Source organism: Rana temporaria, chromosome 6 (genome assembly GCF_905171775.1).
Source record: "Rana temporaria chromosome 6, aRanTem1.1, whole genome shotgun sequence".
Lineage (NCBI taxonomy): Eukaryota > Metazoa > Chordata > Amphibia > Anura > Ranidae > Rana > Rana temporaria.
In genome coordinates this window covers 181,089,187-181,102,489 of record NC_053494.1, presented here as the reverse complement: position 1 = coordinate 181,102,489, position 13,303 = coordinate 181,089,187, and the positions used below count along the sequence as shown (strand labels likewise).

The 13,303-nt window shown below is 42.2% G+C and overlaps 1 protein-coding gene across 2 annotated transcripts in view; it reads right to left on the bottom strand.

Moving 5' to 3' along the window:
* WDSUB1 (WD repeat, sterile alpha motif and U-box domain containing 1) overlaps positions 1-13,303 on the bottom strand; it is a 61,101-nt gene extending 47,798 nt beyond the window's left edge. For both annotated transcript variants that reach the window (XM_040357902.1, XM_040357903.1), the window contains exon 1: positions 13,198-13,303. The gene's annotated coding sequence lies outside the window, so the exon portion shown is untranslated. The remainder of the gene's footprint in view (positions 1-13,197) is intronic.

Sequence of the window (13,303 nt, the reverse complement as noted above, 5' to 3'; positions counted from 1 at the left end):
AAAAAAGTTAGATTTTATTTCCATCATTTACACTTTCAAAATTACAGAAAACAAAAAAATGGCGTCTGCAAAAGTTTGGGCACCCTGCAGAGTTAATATCTTGTACTGCCCCCTTTGGCAAGTATCACAGCTTGTAAAGGCTTTTTGGAGCCAGCCAAGAGTCTTTCAATTCTTGTTTGAGGTATCTTTGCCCATTCTTCCTTACAAAAGTCTTCCAGTTCTTTGAGATTTCTGGGCTGTCTGTCACGCACGGCTCTTTTAAGGTCTATAGATTTTCAATTATGTTGAGGTCAGGAGATTGTGAAGGCCATGGCAAAACCTTCAGTTTACGCCTCTTGATGTAATCCCCCGTGGATTTTGAGGTGTGTTTAGGATCATTATCCATTTGTAGAAGCCATCCTCTCTTTAACTTCAGCTTTTTCACAGATGGCATTAAGTTACCATCCAAAATTTGCTGAAATGTTATTGAATCCATTTTTTCTTCTACTCCTGAAATGTTCCCTGTGCCACTGGCTAAAATACAACCCCACAGCATGATTGATCCACCCCCATGCTTAACAGTTGGACAGAGGTTATTTTCATTAAATTCTGTGCCCTTTCTTCTCCAAACGTACCTTTGCTCATTCCGGCCAAAAGGTTATATTTTAACCTCATCGGTCCACAGAACTTGTTTCCAAAATGCATCAGGCTTGTCTATATGTTCATTTGCAAAGTTCAAACGCTGATTTTTGTGGTGAGGACGTAGAAGAGGTTTTCTTCTGATGACTCTTCCACGAAGACCATATTTGTACAAGTATCTCTTTATAGCGGAATAGTGTACCACAACTCCAGTGTCTGCCAGATCTTTCTGGAGGGATCGTGCAGTCAAACGTGGGTTTTGAATTGCTTTTCTCACAATCCTACGAGCTGTTCTGTCTGATATTTTTCTTGGTCTTCCAGATCTTGCTTTAACTTCCACTGTTCCTGATGACTGCCATTTCTTAATTGCATTCCGAACAGAGGATATTGACATCTGAAAAGGCTTTTTATAGCCTTCTCCAGCTTTGTAAGCGTCAACTATTTTCAGTTTCAGTTTTTCTAGACAACTGCTTAGAAGAACCCATGGTGCTGATTGTTGGGGCAAGGTCAGATGAGTCTGGGAATTTAAAACCTTTGAGTTCCCTTCTGGAAAGATTAGTCTCCTCACCCTGCTTATTGGCAGGACTGCAGCCTCTATGCATCCTTTGTCTCAATTTACAGTGTGTGTGTGTGGGCAAGTCTTGGTAAGGAAGACAGAGTTGAAACCAGTGAGCTGGCTTAAATTTTTACAGGTTCCAATACATTTCGAAGAGTAGTCATGCGTATAATATATTTGTGTGTGTGTGTATTTTTTATCAAAATGTTCATAAATAGTCCAATAGCTGCACTTCCACAACTCCAAAGGAACTTGGGAACCCTTGGAAAATTGGAAAGTAAATTCATTGTATGATCTCCAAACATTTGTTAAGTCTTTGGTGTGTTCCCCCATGCCAGAGAATGGAGTAATATCTCCAGTAGCCTCTATCCAAACATAAATTAGATTGTATTAAGATGGAAAATAAATAATTTCAGCAGTAAAGTGCTGTAAAATATATTAAAATCCACAGAACAGAGTCCAAGTTTAGACTGACAAGTAATGTCATGATGATGTAAGCAAAGATTTTTGTTGCAAAGGCAACTTCATCAGGAGTGTGCAGGTGTACTGGGGCCGATATCACCTCATTGACACTTTGAAAGGAAAACTCGCCCCTTGTACTAATAATTCCCCTGCCAAAAAATTTTTGTTTAACAGGTAAAAAATTCCTTGCGTATGGTTAGTGCTTGGTCTTTTTATATCATATACCACCTATAAACCAGACACATTTTCTAGAAGCAATGGATAAACTTTTGACATGAAGCACTTGTCAGACTACTCATGTAACTTACCTTCTGGGCTGCCCTTGTGGCCTCCAGTATGTAGGAAGGATGATTAGGGCTCTACACATTTGTCAGCGCATAGAGAGTTTCTCCTCTCTTTTTGCTAAAATACATAATAAAGGACTGACGTTTTGTGAGATCAATACTCACATTGGAGGAAGTCTACTCTCACTAGATTGCACCCCAATCATGGGACAATATTTTCACCTGCCAAATCACACAAACAAAATGACAGGACACCTGTTTCCCAAAAGCAGTCCTGCGATTTGTCATGTGACAATCGCGGCAAAATCATGCCTCGATTCAGGCGATATTGAAAGTAAGGGGAATCGCATAGTCCACCCATGCAGGAAGGTAAAAAAACCTTGTGGCTTTACAACCACTTTAAATCTTTAAAAGAACTTGACCCGTAGGTGTTTGCTGCATCAAGCCAGAACACAGACTGATCTATTTTTTAAGCCTTCTTGGGATAATCTGTCAAGATAATCATTAGAAAGTTTTAAGGAAACTCTCCAGTCAAGCATGAAAATTCTGCATTTGAAGAAACATGAAAGTCTTGTTATGTAAATTTCCTTTAAGCTCTTGTGGCTTTATTAATACTTTTTTCTTTATTTTTTTCATGCCAACCAAATTGTCTATCAAAACTTGACTATGTTGATGTGGAACAAAATATAACACTGCTAAGCATTAGTAGATTGTATATTTCTTTACATCTACATGCCGGACAATTTAAAAAAAAAAAACTCATCATATACAACATGACAACTACAAAGATAATTATTAACATTAATTACCAGAGGTGAAACCGTTGACATCCAAATCAAACTTCAGTCCCAAGGGGGTTAAAAGATCTAACTTAAAAATTCTGAGGGACTTCTCTAGTGAGAGTAGACTTCCTCCAATGTGAGTATTGATCTCACAAAACTTCAGTCCTTTATTATGTATTTTAGCAAAAAGAGAGGAGAAACGCTCTATGCGCTGACAAATGTGTAGAGCCCTAATCGTCCTTCCTACATACTGGAGGCCACAAGGGCAGCCCAGAAGGTAAGTTACATGAGTGGTCTGGCAAGTGCTTCATGTCAAAAGTTTATCCATTGCTTCTAGAAAATGTGTCTGGTTTATAGGTGGTATATGATATAAAAAGACCAAGCACTAACCATACGCAAGGAATATTTTACCTGTTAAACAAAAAATTTTTGGCAGGGGAATTATTAGTACAGGGGGCGAGTTTTCCTTTCAAAGTGTCAATGAGGTGATATCGGCCCAGTACACCTGCACACTCCTGATGAAGTTGCCTTTGCAACATAAATCTTTGATTACATCATCATGACATTACTTGTCAGTCTAAACTTGGACTCTGTTCTGTGGATTTTTATATATTTTACAGCACTTTACTGCTGAAATTATTTATTTTCCATCTTAATACAATCTAAATTTATGTTTGGATAGAGGCTACTGGAGAGATTGCTCCATTCTCTGGCATGGGGGAACACACCAAAGACTTAACAATTGTTTGGAGATCATAAAATTACATTTACTTTCCAATTTTTCAAGGGTTCCCAAGTTCCTTTGGAGTTGTGGTAGTGCAGCTATTGGACTACCGTATTTATGAACATTTTGATAAAATATACACACACACACACAAATATATTATACGCATGACTACTCTTCGAAATGGTCCTGTATTAGAACCTGTAAAAATTTAAGCCAGTGAACTCCCTGGTTTCAACTCTGCCTTCCTTATCAAGACTGCCCCCACACACACTGTAAAATGAGACAAAGGATGCAGAGAGGCTGCAGTCCTGCCAATAAGCAGAGTGAGGAGACTTTAATCTTTCTGAGTCAAATGTATGAATGAATTTTAATGGTTAGCTCTCAACTTTTTATGCAGTACAGGCATGTTACAGTAATCAAAAGGGACAAAGAACTCTCCACCCACACATCACACCATGGGGCTTCAATCACGTTCCTCTAGACAATGACATTCAGAGGAGCCAATTATCCCCAGACGTCCGGACTCCGATACTAAGTGATTCACCTGCATAATACACATTTCTATGTCAGACGTTTTGGCACCGATTTAACATGACCTAATTACTACAGCTGAGAGGTCACATTCCTTTAATAAACATAATTGACATGCTAATTCCCTACCCCTGAAAGGAGACATCTGACCCTTAGACTGCTAACTCACAACACATATCTATCATCAATAGCATCTTCACACAAACAGTGTTATTAGCATACATAATAAAAGGTCTTGGAGCAGACCCAATTAACACCTCAAAAGCATGTGTCCTCACATTGAAGGAGACACTCTTATTGACCGGATGGGGGTCAGAATGAAATCACCTGTAATATGTCCAGATCTCCTGCAATACATGAATTAACAGTAATGTCCCATTTCATGTAATTTATAATTAATATTTCCCAGTCACCCTATGCCCAAAAGGGGCACAGGGTGACCCTAGACCCAAGAGTCATTAGTGACGCTGGCACAGGAGTACCCCCCATCCTTCAAAAGTCTCTGGTTGTCACGGGTCATTCCGTAACATCCACCTATAGGGTGACTCCACCACAATGCATGGTCTCCGTTGAGTCACCATGACACGCATGCTCCCAATACTGTTTGCCAAATTTTGGACAAATAGAGAGGTGCATGCGTAGTATGGGCTGGGCATGAGGACAAAGGAGGTGCATGTGTAGTATGGGCTGGGCATGAGGACAAAGGAGGTGCATGTGTAGTATGGGCTGGGAGTGAGGACAAATGAGGTGCATGTGTAGTATGGGCTGGGCATGAGGACAAAGGAGGTACCCCGATTCTGATAGAGTGGGAGTGCAAGTAATCATGGCATTAAATTGCAGTATGACTGGGCACAAACAATTACGGGACATTTACTCCCAATGCAGGAGGCCATCTGATGCTACATGGCTGGCAAGCATGCACAGAGACAAAAGGGGGAGAGGTTGGGCATAAGGCATCATGTAGTCTAAAAGCAAAAAGTCACCTGACGCTGCAGTGAGCGCTCCCTAATCAGGAAGTTCAGGGAAGTGATACTCTGTGATGCAAAGCCGGTGGCACTGAGGAGTACAAAATGTAAATGTATGCACACACATTTGCTGTAAGTAATGTATTGGGGAATGTTTCCCCGGTTGGTCAGAATGCAGTCATTCAAAAAAATGGACTGTTTAATACTACTTTAAGCTGCTGGCACTGTACTCTTTTTGTAGCAGGTATAGAGAAAGATTTTTCCATATCAGCAGAAACAGTTGTAGAAAAATGATAGAAGAGGAATCTGGGTAAGGTTTTCCCAGCAGTAAAGGACAATCCTGTCATTAGCCTTCTTTGACATTGCCGCTTTCCACAAAGGAGACAAACGTATTGACAGTATCCACCAGTGTCTATGCAAATGAGGCTGGATTGCCTGAATGCACATTAATTACGGGGTTATTTATACCAGAAATGTTAATTTCTATGGGAATTATCACTTAGCATCTTATAATAAATTCATGGGGGATTAGCAAAGTTCACAAAGTATATAGTAAAGTCACTATGTCACCGACAAAGAAATCCAACTTATAATGGCGAAGAGAGGCATGCTGGCACGGAATTTTATGGGTCCCAAGCTTCATTTTCCTGCTGCTAGAAAGATAATGCCAGTTTTATCAAATATACTTAGAATAGAAAAAAGAAAGATAATTCAACTAAAACAAAAGGAAGAAAAAAGCTCTGCAGCAGATCTTTAGCAAAACCTAACCACACAGGAGCTTAGAAAATCTATAAGGCCTTGTTACCACATGCAGTGGGTGCTCTCTGACTATCGATCCAGAATGGAAGTAATAAGACCCCCAGCATGTCAAGTATTAAAATTGTGCTTGTAAAATGGTGGCAAACTTTGGTACCCTTAACCCCTTGCCTACTGGGCACTTTCACCCCCTTCCTGCCCAGATCAATTTCAGCTTTCAGAACTCTCACACTTTGAATGACTTCAATTGTGTGGTCATGCAACACTGTACCCAAATACATTTTTTTTTCCCCACACATACAGTATAGGGCCAGATTCACAAAAGAGATACGACGGCGTATCTCCTGATACGCCGTCGTATCTCTGTTTTAGGGCCGTTCCAACTATGCGACTGATTCATAGTATCAGTTACGCATAGTTAGCCCTAAGATCCGACAGGTGTAATTGAATTACACTGTCGGATCTTAGGATGCAATACCTCGGCCGCCGCTGGGGGGAGTTTGCGTCGTAAACCAGCGTTGGGTATGCAAATTAGTACTTACGGCGATCCACGACGGTTTTTCGCGTTCGTTACGTCGTTGCTAGTCTAGTTTCCCGTCGCAAAGTTAGTCATCGTTTTAGCTGCCCTAACTTTACACAGCCCATGTTAAAGTATGGCCGCCGGCGTAATTTTTCACGCAAGTGCTTGGTGAATCAGGCACTTGCGATGAAAACTTGCGGCGGTCTAACGTATCTACGATACGTTACGCCGCCGCGATTCTACGTGAATCTGGCCCATAGAGCTTTCTTTTGGTAGTAATTAATCACCACTGGGTTTTTATTTTTTGCTAAAGAAACAAAAAAAGACCAAAAAAAAAAAGAAATGTGTGCTGATAAGGCTTCACTGAAGGGCATCGATGAGGCTGCACTGATCATGAGGCACTAATGGGCAATGATTAGCATAACGATGGGCACTGATAGGTGGCACTGGTCATAAATGTTGGGACTGATGTTCCTGTAACAGAAGACGGTTACCGGCTATCTAAAAGCCAATAACCTGCTTCTGTTTACTTATGTGATCAGCTGTCATTGCCTGACAGCTGATCACGTTGTAAAAGGGCCACTGTGATTGGCCGTTTACCCCGATCTGTGATCATCCAAGTCAGAAGGTCTCAACGATCACAGAGCCCTCAACATGGGGTGCACAAGCACCGCGATCACGTAAGGACGTCTATGGACGCCCTCCCTGCACTGGAAGACCGTACTGTAGCCTTTCTTATAGCTATAGCGCGGGCGGAAAGTGGTTTATTTTCCATAGGCTTGAAAAATTCCCTACAGATCACCAGTTTAGGCCCCGTACAGACGACCCAACATGTCCGATGAAAACAGTCCGCGGACCGTTTTCATCGGACATGTTCGCTGGGATCATTTGGTCTGATGGCTGTACACACCATCAGACCAAATTCCGCGCGGACAGAATACGCGGTGACGACGCGGCGATGATGATGATGCGGCGACGTGCGCGAACCCGGAAGTTCAATGCTCCACGCATGCGTCAAATCACTTTGACGCGATGCGCGGGTTCTTGGGCCAGCGGACATGTCCGATGAGTCGTACTGACCATCGGACATGTCCGGCGGACAGGCTTCCAGCGGACATGTTTCTTAGCATGCTAAGAAACAGTTGTCCGCTGGAAACCTGTCTGGTCGGCCGGAAAATTGTCCGGTCGGCCCTACACACGACCGAACATGTCTGCTGAAACTGGTCCGATGGACCAGTTTCAGCGGACATGTTCGGTCGTGTGTACGAGGCCTTAGAGTTAACCATGAATAATGGCCTTTAGCACAATCAATGTTTTCATACATAGGTGTCCTGGACGTGTGTTTACATTTGTTTGTGTGGGTATGAAGGGATGGGCTCAAATTTTTGGGGAGGGGTCCAAGTGCATGTTTTTTTTTTTTAAAGGCTCCATTTGTTTTTTTCCCTGCCAATTGGAGCCAGGGGAAAGTAACAGTTGAACCCGGTTCTTACTAGGTAGGGTAGATCAGTGAATGTACCTTTGCTGGCTTCACGCTCCTCTACCTAGCGTCACCAACCATGCTGGTCCCAGGTCCTGAGGTGGGACAATGTAGCCCAGGAAACATGGTGGGAGGTCCATGCAAGAGGGAAAACACACTGGGGCTGGCAAACAGTTGACTTGTCAGATTTACACGCTGATGAAGTCCCGCCCGCACTGGGACGTAACGCGTACGAGGGGGAGGAGCTACGTCAGCGTCACCCGCGTTTACCTCACAGAGACCTCACACGCTGTCTACATCGATCCGGACGCTGAGCTCCGGTATTTGCTGTCTTACCTGCACTCGGTTTAGAGTGCAGGACAATGTGAGTTTTTATCTTATGTTTTATCATCATTAAACGTTTTAAGCAGAGAGCACTTAGATTGTTTTCTTACTCCTTTCCGGTCCATTGAATGTTGTATGGGAGAGTGTTGCCTTGCATATTGCTCGCTGGTTCCATCGGGTGGACGATTTGGAGTTGAGCCCATGTTAAGCTGATTACTATTATTTGGAGGATTTGCTTTTTGCCCTTTGACCTAGCCACAGGTCGAAGTGTTGAGGTGAGAGGCCACCCATTAGCCTTGGTGGAGGATAATCCTGTCCTATGGGTCACAGATCTGATGAAGATTTCTGCACCATTTATCACTATTGTGTTTTTCGGAGCACCTTTATCACTTTGCACTTTATGGACTCTATTTAAATAGTTTGAACTATTGTGTTATAATTTTGTATTTTTAGTTTTATTCACTTGCGCTGCACTAATAATTTACCTATTCACTTCGAGATATTTTTTTGGATTATATCTGCAGTGCTGGCTTGCATATCAAGTTTTATTTGTATTTATATTTTTCCAGCGCTGAATCACTTTATATTTTTATTTGTCAGATTTACAAACATTCCACATATTGTGCCAACACATCAGTGGCAGCAAAAGGGATTAAAATAATACCTGGTGAGTCTGCCATTAATGTCCATGTTCAGGCACTTCCTGTTATAGGGTGACAATACTCTGCCCATGCCTCCCATATATGGATCAAAATTCAGCCAGCTCAGCAGGGACCGGATACATTTAGATCTATGGACAGTACACAAATTGCTCTATCGGTTGACTTGTGTAGAACCAGCCCAGGGCCACTGATAAGCCAGTACAACTGGCCATGTTGTAGTGGGCCCCGGGCCAGCAGGGGCCCGGATGGCAACCCCCTTTAAAAAAAAAGGGCCACATATGACAACTCCCATTTTTTTATTTATTTTTTATAAAAAAATATATATATTTTTTTTAATATATTTTTTATTAAAGGGACATTTTTTTTTTTAGAGGTCCGGAGGTCCCCAGGGGTCCGAAGGCCCCCAGGGCCCCGGATGGCAACCCCCCTTTTTTTTATTTATTTTTTATAAAAAATATATATATTTTTTAATATATATATTTTTTATTAAAGGGCCAATTTTTTTTTCTTAGGGGTACGGGGGTCCCCAGGGGCCCAGAGATCCCCAGGGCCCGGGATGAAAACACCCCTTTTTTGACAAAAAAAATATATAAAAATGTATTTTTTTTTTTTTAATCTATCTATATATATAAAACTCAACGTGTGTATGTATGTATGTTCCAGCATCACGTCCAAACGGCTAAAGATATTAACATGAAACTTGGCACACATGTTACTTATATGTCAGCAACAAACATAGGATAGGTGGTTTAACCCTTACCCACCCCCATTTGCCATGGTAGGGGTTTTCCTTTAAAGTCCCATTCAACTCTATGGGAAATACATGTTACTTCATAACTTCCAAACGGCTGTACATATTACGATAACACTTGGTCACATGTTACTTATATGTCCACTTAAACTATAGGATAGTTAATTTATCCCTTAACTACCCCCATTTGTGAGGGTCGGGGTTTTTGTTTAAAGTCCCATGCAAATCAATGGGAAATGTATGTTCCCACATAACTTCTGTACGCCTGGAGATATTTCAATAATACCTGGTACACATATTACTTATATGCCAAATAAAAATATATGACAGTTAAATTAACCCTTACCTACACCCTTATATAAAAGATGGGTATATTTATATTACTATGATATTCCTCCCCAAAAGGTTAAGATGGGAAGACCGGGCAACGCCGGGTATTCAGCTAGTATATATATATATATATATATATATATTATTATTATTATTATTAATATTATTAAAGGGCCCAGAGGTCCCCAGGGCCCCGGATGGCAACCCCCCTTTTTTTATAAAAATTTTTTTTTATATTATTTTATCTATTTATTTTTTATTCCTTTTTATTCCTTTTTATATATATATATATATATATATATATATATATATATATATATATATATATATATATATTAAAGGGCTCATGAGGTCTCCAGGGCCCCATGTGGCAAACCCCCCTTTTTTTATATATAAATGTTTTTTTTTCTTTTTTTATTAAAGGGCCCAGAGGTTCCCAGGGCCCTGGATGGCGACTCCCCCCCCTTTTTTTAATAAATGTTTATTTATTTATTTTATATATTTTTTTATTATTTTAAATTGTTATTAATAATTTGTAAAGGGCCCCCTCCACTTCTCAATTCGCGGCAACCCCCCCCCCCTCCTGCTTCTCAATTTCAATTTCAGACGGCAGCACCCCCCCCCCGGTTCTCTGCTCCAGGGGTCCCATGACTGAAGCTGTGTAAGGGGCCCCATAATTCCTGATGGCGGCCCTGAACCAGCCTGTCAGGTTTTTCCTGAAAGATTAGTGCCTACGGCTATAGCCATCAACACGGATCATTGTATTCTTGCGGCTGTCAGAATACAATAGCTCAGCGGAAAAGGATTTTCCCATCCACCTTGAATGTGTGGATGGCAGAATAGGATCAAAATGGTCGATGTGTGGAATGTACACACACTGTACAATCATATCACCATCAGGCCGGAGAAATGACATGCAGCAAATACTGCAGAACATGAATGGACACAGCAGAGCCAATATACAACAACGAATAAAAAAGGTCAACAATATAGTTTTTTTTTTTTTAAAAGGAGGCAATTGTTTGATACTCTGGGCTTTAGTCCCCGCTGTCGGCTGTAATGCCGCGTACACACGATCATTTTTCGGCATTAAAAAAAAAACATAGTTTTTCAGCATGTCCAAAAAACGAAGTTTTTCCAACTTCATCATTAAAAACGACGTTGCCCACACACCATCGTTTTTGAAAAATGATGAACAAAGCGCGGTGACGTACACCACGTACGACGGCACTCTAAAGGGGAAGTTCTATTCGCCTTTGGGCTGCTTTAGCTGATTCCGTGTTAGTAAAAGATGATTCGCGCTTTTCTGTCTGTTACAGCGTGATGAATGTGCTTACTCCATTATGAATCCTAGTTTTACCAGAACGAGCGCTCCCATCTCATAACTTGCTTCTGGGCATGCGCGGGTTTAAAACGTCGTTTTTGCCCACACACGATCATTTTTAACAACACGAAAAACTACATTTTAAAAAAACGACGTGAAAAAATGCAGCATGTTCAAAAAAAAAATTGTCGTTTTTCAGAAGCCGAGAAACGATGTGAAGCCCACACACGATCATTTTAAATTACGTTTTTAAAAACTGTGGCCCGGATTCAAGTAGCAATTGCGCCTGTGTAACCATAGGTTACACAGCGCAATTGCTTACTTGCCCCGGCGTTACGAATGCTCCTGATTCAGGAACATCGCAACGCCGACTGCAGCCTAAAATCTGCGTGGCATAAGGCTCTTATGCCACGCATATCTTAGGCTGCATTCTTGCGATGGCCGCTAGGGGGCGCTCCCATTGTGCTCAGCGTATAGTATGCAAATTGCATACTAACACCGATTCACAATGTTGCACGAGCCCTGCGTACGCAATTTACGTCGTTTCCGTACGGCGTGTTTAGCGTAAGGCTGCCCCTTCTAATAGCAGGGGCAGCCAATGCTAAAGTATACCCGTCGTACCTGCGTTGCGACGTTCAAATTTTACGTAATTTGCGTAAGTGATTCGTGAATGGCGCTGGACGCCATTCACGTTCACTTTGAAGCAAATGATGTCCTTGCGACGTCATTTGCCGCAATGCACGTCGGGAAAGTTTCCCGACGGAGCATGCGCTCTACGCTCGGCGCACGCCTAATTTAAATGATTCCCGCCCCCTACGGGATCATTTACATTAGGCGCCCTTACGCAGGGCAAGTTTACACAGCGCACACGCAATTTACGGAGCTACTGCTCCGTGAATCGCGGGTAGCGCAGTAAATTTGCGGGGGCGCTGCCCTGTGCCTCCGCAAATAAGGGGCAAATCTACCTGAATCCGGGCCAATGTCTTTTTTCATGCCGAAAAATGATCGTGTGTACGCGGCATCAGAATACAATGTGGTTGATTTACTAAAGGCAAGGTTTACTGTGCAATGCAAGTGAAGTTGCTCCAGAACTTAGTAAATGAGGTAAAACTTCACTTTGCAAAGAATACCCAATCACATGCAAGGAAAATAGAAAAACAGCTTTTTTACTTGCACATGATTGGATGATAGAAATCAGTAGTTTCCCCTCATTTACTAAGCTCTGGCGCAACAATACTTGCAGTGCGCAGTGTATTTGCCTTTAGTAAATCAACATTAACCACTTCAGCCCCCGGAATTTTTGGCTGCTCAATGACCAGGCCATTTTTTGCGATACACCCACCGCAGGCAGCTCATGGACATCCTCCCGGCAATTAAGGCCCGTACTGTAGCCGTCTTTCGGGTATAACGTGTGCGGCGAGCAGTTAAGCGCCGCAGTTCGTTGCCATTCCACGAGTGTGCGCAAATTTTAAAGCGTGACACGTTAGGTATCTATTTACTCGGCGTAACATCATCTTTTATAGTTTACAAAAAAAAATTGGGGTATATATTGTGTTTTGATTTCTTTAATTCATTCGAGTGTATTTATTCCCCAAAAAAATATTTGCAAAACCGCTGCATAATTATTGTGTGACAACAATCGCCATTTCATTCCCTAGGGTCTCTGCTAAAATATATATAATGTTTGGCGGTTCTAAGTAATTTTCTAGCAATAAAATACGAATTTAAACTTGTAAACAGAAATGCCAGAAAACGTCTGGTCAGCAAGAGGTTAATGTAAAGTTTATATAGAAGAGTTGAGGTCGCAGACACTGCTATGGAGAGATTGGAGGGAAGTCAGGTACCAGATCACACAGCACTACAAGTCCCCTCCACCCCCACACCATGCACAACCCGGATTCTGACATCTGCACGCTCATTATAGGGGTGCCCACATAGCAACTTCGTTTCCAGTCCCAAATATAAGGCCTCAGGAAAAGCATACGAGCCGCAAAGCGCCGACTACCAGAGACCGCCGTGAGATATTCCCTGTGTGTTCCTAATATGGAGTCCGGGAAGGGTTAATCTCCCCCCCGCGCTGCCTGCATAGTGGGACAGTCCGGACCCCCCATTCACACAGAGCGCTTACCTGACTGTGCGGCGGCTGGCCGGCAGGGGGCGGGACTGGAGAGGATCACCGAGGAGACGGAGGTGACGTCACTCCTCCTATCTCACCATGTTTGCTTGTAATTAGA